The following is a 9,094-nucleotide window of genomic DNA, read 5'->3' as shown; positions in this document are numbered from 1 at the left end:
AATGGATTGATCTGAAAAGAAAAATGTATACTGAGTGAGCTTACCCAGACCCAGAAAGACAAATGACATGTATTTTCTCTGATGTGTGGATCCTGGCTCCAAATCTGTAAATGTGAGTGTATAACCCGAAGCAACTGCTGAAGCAAGGACACGGGGCCATGCAGGGAGGGGAAAGAGAAGGATCTCCAGAGAGGGCAGTAGGACATAGGCATGGTCAAAGGGGAAATGGAAAAAACTAGGAAAGTGCACTTTAACTGGGAAGGTGGGCAGGGGGTGTACAGTTGGAGAAGGAAGAAGGAGGGCTGAATAACATGAGGATTGAAAAACCCATAGGATATCATTATTTCATAAGTTTGCTTATTAATATATACACATACATGGAATTACATCTGTTGCTAAAATTCCTTCTGGGAGCCCCCCTCATACCACTGTATTTATATATATATAAAAAAACAAGGTATAATTTCTCCAAATTACAGTTTTGGGAATTAGAGTTTATTGGGCTTCCATACAGTTCAATGGGTGAGGGGGTTACTTACAAGAGTGTGGTTGGTGGTAGGCTCCCTTCTACATTGGGGCAGGGACTCTCTGACATCCCTGCAGCTGCTGAAGGCCACCCCCTCTCTCTGTCTTCCCTTGTCCCTATCCTTCATCCCTCCTCCATGTACCGCTCAGGCTAGCTGGTTCATGACTGACTCTGTGCTTCTTGCCTCCTATGAGGCATCCATAATCAACTTTATTTATGGTGATAGGAAGAAGCCTGTGAATCCAAGCTTGAGAAGAAGGCATCCATCCACAGCTTGTCAGTCTAGCTTGCCAGGTAAAGGACGAGTCTATACAAAACATCACAAAGGGTGAGAGCTCTCCTACTAAGAGCCATAGGATAACAAAATCCCCAATGTGAGACATGAGATATGGGAAACATTCCTTTGTCTCTTGGTCAAGGTATTCAAAGAGAATTCATAAGCAACATAGGGTATTTCTACTGCCCTTCCTTGCCTCTCAGAAGTTGAAAATAAAGACCTTATTACTAATATACCACACACTTCAGACACAGGAGTTGCAGGAACTGGCCTAGAAGCCCTACCCCTGAAGGTCTCTCATGGTATCAGAAGTTTATGCAAGTTATCAAAGGAGAAAAGCAATCAGTAGTCCTCCTTACCTATAAAGCCTACAAAATTGCAACAGCAGCAAGCCCAGTAAGATGTCCTTAATGATGCAATAGTGAGACTTTTATTATTGAAGTAACCAACAATGATCAAATTTGACATAAGGCCTGTGCAGTACAAGGGGATTGATGTCTTGTATTATAAACCTACCCAACTGTTCATGCCTGATTAGGTCATAATCCTTAGAGGAAATCTATTACTGTCATTTTCTCAAGCCCATGTAATTTTTAACTGTATTCTAAGTAGTTATTTTATATCCACAGATAAATGTACCACTAATCATTCATCAAAGAAGTTTAATTCTTTTCTTAATTAAAAATTTGCAAATCTTATACAATATATTTAAATTGTATTTAGATTCCCTCATTTATCTATAATCCCCATACTATTCCCTGCCCAATTTCATGTACTCTATTACATACACACACACACACACACACACACACACACACACACACGGAGTCAAAGTGTGTCCCCAAATGCACTTTGGTGCGGTTCCATTCACTGAAACCTGATTAACTTACCAAGAGTCACAACCTTAAAGGAGGCTGACTCTCTCCCTCACAGCAGCTGTAGGTTAACAACAGCTCTTCAATTAGGATTGGAGTCTCTTACTCACTCCCCACACTTTGGAATTTTATCTGGTTTGAACTTACATGGGATTTATGCCTGCTGTCACCAGATCTATGAATTTATATAAGTAGCTGACCTGTTGTCTGGACAACTATTTCCATATGAACATCCAACACCTCTGGCTCTTTCAAACTTTCTTCCCCTTACAAACTATCTGACCCATCTTCTGCAATGATCCCCTAATCTTTGGATGTAGAAGTTTAATATAGTTTTCCACTTAAGTGATAAGCACTCTGCGGTCTCCTATTCTCTACACATCAGTCAGGCCTGGGTTTCTGTATTAATCACCATATGCTGCATTAGGAAGCTTCTCTGCTGAGAGTTGAGAGATGCATTGATTAATGAGAATAACAATAAGTGCCTAGGGTTCAGTTTAATACCATATCTATTTATCAGAATAATATTATTAAGCTCTCCCATATGTCCTGTGATCTATCTACCACAGATTCCTCAGATTAATATCAATATCAGGTATGGATTCCATCTTAGAAGCAGAACTTAAATTTAATTAGAAAGTTTTTGGTTATTCCCATAATATTCATGTCACTAATGCACAAAAGGGCACATATTGCAAGGACAATAGTTGTAGCTCTCAGGATTGACAGATCAGTAAGATTGATAATTAATTTTCTCTTCTGATAACATGGGTAGCACTTTCTACCACTATGAAAGCTAGGCAATGGAAATGAACTCTTAAAGTTAGCTTCAAGTTGGATTCCCCTTGCTTTATCTATGGTTCTTGTGCTTAGCAATAGAAGAACTCAAAAACTAAGCATCGAAAACTAAAATAAAATAAATAACCCTATTAAAATGGGACAAGGAGCTGATGAGCAATTTCCCAAAGGATGAAATGCAAATGGACTGGAGAGATGACTCACATTGTGTACAACAGCCATTATTAACAACATCCTCTTCTAGTTCCAGACAATGTACAACATTGTGCACACTTACATATATGCATGCAAAACACTCATACAACATGAAAAATAAATAAATAAAATTAAAAATATGGAACACAAATTTCTTAGGTTGGGTTTTGATTTCTTATCCACTGGTATTTTGTCTGGTTTGAGCTTGCAAAGGACTTCTGCATGTTGCCATAAATGATGAAGGGAAAGGGACATATTTAAAATGAAAGTCATGTAAATAAAATTTCATCTTATTGGAAAAATATGAAACAAAAATGACTGAGAAATACTTAAAATAATGCTCAGTATCTTAATTTATCAGGGAAATGCAAATTAAAACTATTAAGATTTCATTTCACCATACTCAAAATGGGTAAGATCAAAAAAACTAACAAGAACAAATACTGATCAAGGTTTAGTGAAAGGGAATGTTGCTAAAATTCTTTCTGGTGACTCTTGGTGTATCTTGATGTTCACTGACTGTGGGTGAATTCTCCATAGACTGTGAACTTGCAGGTAGAACTTCAGAGTGACAGTGAGGTCCATCATTTGAAACAGAACCAGAAATCACTGGTTGATGTGTTTCACTTTCTGATACACTTGGGCTTGACACTGACTGATGAAAAGACAAAGGTTTTCTGTGGGAGGGTTTTGGGTGGTGATTCTGAAACTCGTCTGTGTTCCTTGCAACTTCTGTTCCATTTTGCAACCTGTCAGATTCTAAAACACTGAATTCTCCTACTTCCTGGCCAAGGACAAGTCTTGGACCCCATGGAAGTTCTTCCTTCACTGAAGAGAACCTCACATGCTTTAGTGGCTCCAGGGAATTTGAGGAAGAGGCATCTTCTAAAGAATGCTCCTTCTCAGAAATTCTTTCATGGATGATTAGACCAGGTAATATCAGTTTGCTTTTGGGATCAAAGTTGTGATTAAATCGAAGTGTCTCTGAGTCTGTGCTACTGGAACTGGAGTTGCGCTTGAGGATCCCTCTTGGAGCCCCTCTTGCATTCAGAGAGTCCCTCCTTTCATCTTGCTTGAAATTGTTTGACTTGTAGGTCAATTTTCCAGCTTTGGGGATTGGAACTTTGATCTGCGACCCATTTTCAAGCCCCATGTGCACCGGCTGCTTTGGTTTCGCTAACGCTTGACTTGAAATATCTGGGTTAGATGTCTTTTCTTTCGATTCTGACAAGTCACCTGAAAAAGCATAATAGTGATGAATCAAATGCAAGACAACTCTACAATTTAGGATGGCTGTAAACAGTATGCATTTAGTAAAAAGTGTGAAAATATTAAAGATAGTGAAGTAAGCATAAATGTAGACATAACGTGGAAAGCCCTTATAAATTCATGCATTGATACACAGAGGAGTTTTAGGATAATAAAGTCACTTTATGACACTACAACAGTGACTATATGTCATCATACATTTGTCCAAAGCCATGAACTGCCTATTGACTGTGGGTAATAAAGATGTCTCAAAGTAGCACATCTGTTACAACAAACATACTACCTTGGTGGCAGATGTTAACTATGGAGGAGGCTCCGCACATGTGGGGATAGGGTATATATGGGTAATGTACATACTTTCTGTTCAATATTGTTGTAAATTAAAAACTGATGCACAAGGACTGGCAAGATGGCTCGAAGGGTAAAGGTACAAGCTTCGTGACCTCAGTTCAATCCCTGGAATCCATGTAATGGTGGATGGAGAGAACCAAGCCCACAAAGTTGTCCTCTGGCATGCACATGCATGCCGTGGCATGGAAGCACACACATGCTAATAAGTAAATATTTTAAAACTTGATGCATGATCTTCATTGTACTGCATATTGACTACATTTAAACCTATTGTACTCCAGGAAATAATCCCAAGAACTGACAAGTAGAATTTCATGAAATTAAAAAGCTTCTGTATGGCAAAAGAAACAGTCTGCAGACTGAAGAGATAGACCTCAGAATTGGTGAAAAATATTTGCTAATTATACATCCAACAGCAGATTAATATCTGGAATCTATAAGGAACTGCAAAAATTAAACACCAAAATAATCTAATTAATAAGTAGTCACATGAACAGAGCAGACAACTCTCAAAAGAAGAAATACACACAGCCAATACATATCTGAAAAAAATGTTCAACGTCTTCACCACAAGGGAAACACAAATTAGAACTGCTTTGTGATTCTATCTCACTCCAGTCGGAATGACTTTCCCTGAAAAAAATAATTACAACAAATGCTGGCAAAGATGTGGGGAAAGAGGAACATTTATACAATGCTCATGAGAACATAAACTAGTGCAACCACTATGGAAATTAGCATAGAGGTTCCTTAAAAAATTAAAAATGAACTACCATATGATCCAACATATCGCTCCTAGATAGATGCCTGAAAGAACTAAGCATACCACAGACATACTTGCACATTCATGTTTACTGCTGTTCAATTCACAGTAGCCCAGGTATGGAACCAGCCTAGGTGTTCATAAGTAGATGAATGGATAAAGAAAACCTGGCATAGACGCACAATGGTGTTTTCCTCAGCCTTTAAAAAGAATGAAGCTGGATGTGGTGTCTCACACCTACAAGTCCAGTACTTAGAAGGTGGAGGCAGAAGGAACAGTTCACAGTCATCTTTGGCTATGAAGTAAGTTCAAGTCAAACCTAGGCTATAGGAGAGCATGTCTCAAAAAATAAATAAATAAAAAGTAAAAGAAGGAGGTGGGAATTATATCATTAGTAGGTAGATGGGTGGAACTGGAGATCATCACATTAAGCGACATAATTCAGTCTTAGAAAGATAAATGCCACATTTCCTCTCACACAAAATGCAGATTTATACACACATGCACACACACACACACACACACACACACACACACACACACACACACACACAGAGAGAGAGAACATGAACGCAAAAGAGAAGCTATGAGCAGGTAGGAAGAGGTTTAAAGAAAAAGGAAAGCAGGAAACAAGGGTACTATGTGGGGGGACAAAATCTTACACACTTTCTCTTATGTGGAATCTAGATTTAAATTTGTATGTCTATATATGACATGAAAGCTAAAGGGGGACTATGTGGGAGCAAAGACTAGTGAGATGGAGTAGGAGGGACAGGGAACGGAATGGGGAAGAATATGAGCCAGGCACAATGTACTGTGCATCAAAATGTCATGAGACCCATTATTTTGTATGCTAAGAAATTATTGAATAAATAATTTTGAAAAAATAATTCTTTCTGGGATGAGCAAATATTGCCAGCCCTGTCCTCCCACTGTCCTTATGACAAAATGAGGTATAATTTCTCCAAACTACAGTTTGTGAAACCAAAGTGTTTATTGGGCTTTTATCCAGATCAATGGGTGAGGGGTTACTTATATAAATGTGGTTTACCCCCCTCATTCCTGCGTGGATCGATTTCCAGCAGCTCTCCAAAATGGCATTACACCTTAGTCCCTCCTCCTCATGTGTTAGGCCTGACTGATTGGGTGGGAGGCATGGCTGTCTCTCCCTGCCTCTCCTTTCTTGTGGAGTATCAACAGTCAAGTTTGTTCGTGATGTTGTGGGTACAACCAAGTTGACATTTGGAAACCAGTGTTACACCACAGGGAACAAGTATCCACTTCTCATTGGAATGCACATTGGTGCAGCCACTATGGAAATCAATGTGCAGACTTCTCAAATACTAGAAATAGTCCTTCATATGACCTAACCATACCACTCTTGGGCATATACCCAAAACACTCTAGATCCTCACATTGGTACAGCCACTATGGAAATCAGTGTGCAGACTTCTCAAAAATTAGAAATAGTCCTTCATATGACCCAATATGTCCCCATATGACCACTCTTGGGCATATACCCAAAACACTCTAGGTCCTACTAGAGATATACCTACTCATCCATGTTCATTGCTGTGCTTTTTACAATGGTCAGGAAATGGAAACAGCCTAGGTAACTATCAACTAATGAATGGATAACGAAAATAGGTACATTTACATAATGGAATATTATTCAACCATTAAAATTAAAAATACGAAATTTTCAAGTAAATAGATGGAACTGGAAACAATCATCCTAAGTGAGGTAATCCAGACCCAGAAAGACAAATGTTACATGTTCTGTCTCATAACCTGATCATAACTTTGAATTCTCAGATGTGCATGTTCCAATTAAAAAATCCAGAGAGGTTCAGGAAACTAGTAAATGACATAGGTAAGGGGAAGCTTTCTAGAAGAGTGGTCGAATGCAGCAATATAAAGGGGGAAAGGGAATAATAGAGGAGGAAGGGCTAAATGGGGTGGGGAGTGGGAGAGCAGGGGAGGAGTATGGGAAGGGATAACGAACACTAAATGCCTTTAGAAAAAGCCATGGAGAAACCTACCAGTATTGAAGCCTATATATATTTGCTAGCTTATTGTGTGTACTAGTGGTACTGTTCCCCTGAGTTCTTTTAAACTCTTTTTAAAATATATTGCCAGGAACGGTCTCCCTCTTTTGAAGCTATTGACCAAGGGTCCCACAGGCCCTCAAACAGTGCTCATACTGCCCCTGCTCTTGGTTCATCAGAGGTGCAGATCTTTTTAGGAGCTTTAGTTCACATCTTGACCTAATAGCATTGGTGTCTTAGTAGGACACTAGAGAAGACTATAGACAGAGAAAGGGATATTTGAGGACAGAACAAGAACAGCTACATGCAATCCAAGGAGAAAAGCAGAGACGTAGCTCTGCCAATATTTTGGTGTTCTCTTTTCAATCTCAAAAATTCTGAATTTTTTTTCTGTATTTTAAACAAAACAATTGGGGACATATACTGTCCTGACTGCCTAAGCAGACTAATAAGAAGCAGTTTTGAAAAAAGTATTAGGAAAATAGCTCTTAAAACAAAAATTAAAAAAAATCTCAAAAATTCTGAATTTTTTTTCTGTATTTTAAACAAAACAATTGGGGACGTATACTGTCCTGACTGCCTAAGTAGACTAATAAGAAACAGTTTTGAAAAAAAGTATTAGGAAAATAGCTCTTAAAACAAAAATTAAAAAAAAAATAGAAATGCATTTCTGATTAAAGCAGGTCTTTTGTTGTTGTTTGTTTGTTTGTAGACAAGGTCTTCCTGTATTCCCAGTTGACCTCAACAGTCTCATAGAGATTAAATGTTGAGGTTGAAGGTGTGTACCACCATGCCCAACTAAGAAAATTTGTTTGTACTTGGTAGCAGATCCCCAAAAGGAAAAATAAAATCAATGTATTAAAAGTCCTTTTTGGGAAAAAAAAACTAGACTGATGGGGAATACTGACATACTTTTTAAGATGCACAAAACTCTAATCACACTATTTACTTCAGGAATTTCAAAAAAAGGAGAAAACTCTTGAGTTAAATACCATAAAACAACTGGACTATGAAGAAACCAAAAATAATTTGGCCACACGAATAAAAGAACAGGATTTTAAGAGACAGCATGCTAGATTAGTGAGAATCAGTTTGATAATATTTTATTATTCTATAAAGAAAGAAAATGGAGCACACTTGAAAGAGAATATGAACCAAACACATTATGTAGAATCAAATAGACTATCAAATATAAAAGCCTCAGAACAGATTTCATAAACTTGTAATATTCAAGGAACCAAACATTTTTAATGGCACTAAAGAAGATAGAAATATGGTAGGTAACAAGAAACAAATGGCAGCTATACTAATAGACAATACATATAGATAGATCATATGTATATTCTTTAAAGGTAAACTGATTGGTATATAGCTGATTCATGACTTTTATAATGAGATCTGATAGATTTTTCCAAAGACTTGAGGGCCTTGGAGGGAATGAGAATACATGAAAGCTAAATAAATTCTATGATGTTTCATGCATATATCTATAAAGTGCATCTTGGAAAAAATTCAACCTGTCACCAAAATAAAACTGCTGGGGATACAGATATGTTTATTTGTTGATATTTTGGTTTTATCTTCTTAGTGATACAAAACATTTTAGCATACGGGACTGATCATATGTCTCATAAAGGCTAATCTTTTGGGGTCTTAGCAGAGAAAAAATACTCAAACTTCTTTTCTAGAATAATTAAGTGACACTGAAGATACAGGGAGGAGGAGGAGAAGGAGCAGGGGGAGGAGGAGGGGAAGGAGAGGAGGAGGGGGAGAGGGAGGAGGAGACAGAGAGAGAGAGAGAGAGAGAGAGAGAGAGAGAGAGAGAGAGAGATTATGATTTGGTGAGGAAACCAATGTCTTCCTAATAATCTGTGTTCTCTCATTATTCAACAGAAATATTTTTTTTACTTTGTAACTGGGATCCAAACTGATAGATTCTCTTCAATAATCTCTTTCCAGACATCAACAGTTTACAGTAATATGAACATCTGG

This window comes from Nannospalax galili, unplaced genomic scaffold, assembly GCF_000622305.1.
Source record: "Nannospalax galili isolate Female #2095 unplaced genomic scaffold, S.galili_v1.0 scaffold140, whole genome shotgun sequence".
Taxonomy (NCBI): domain Eukaryota; kingdom Metazoa; phylum Chordata; class Mammalia; order Rodentia; family Spalacidae; genus Nannospalax; species Nannospalax galili.
The sequence above is the reverse complement of the archived record's forward strand: the minus strand, read 5'-3'. Positions refer to the sequence as shown.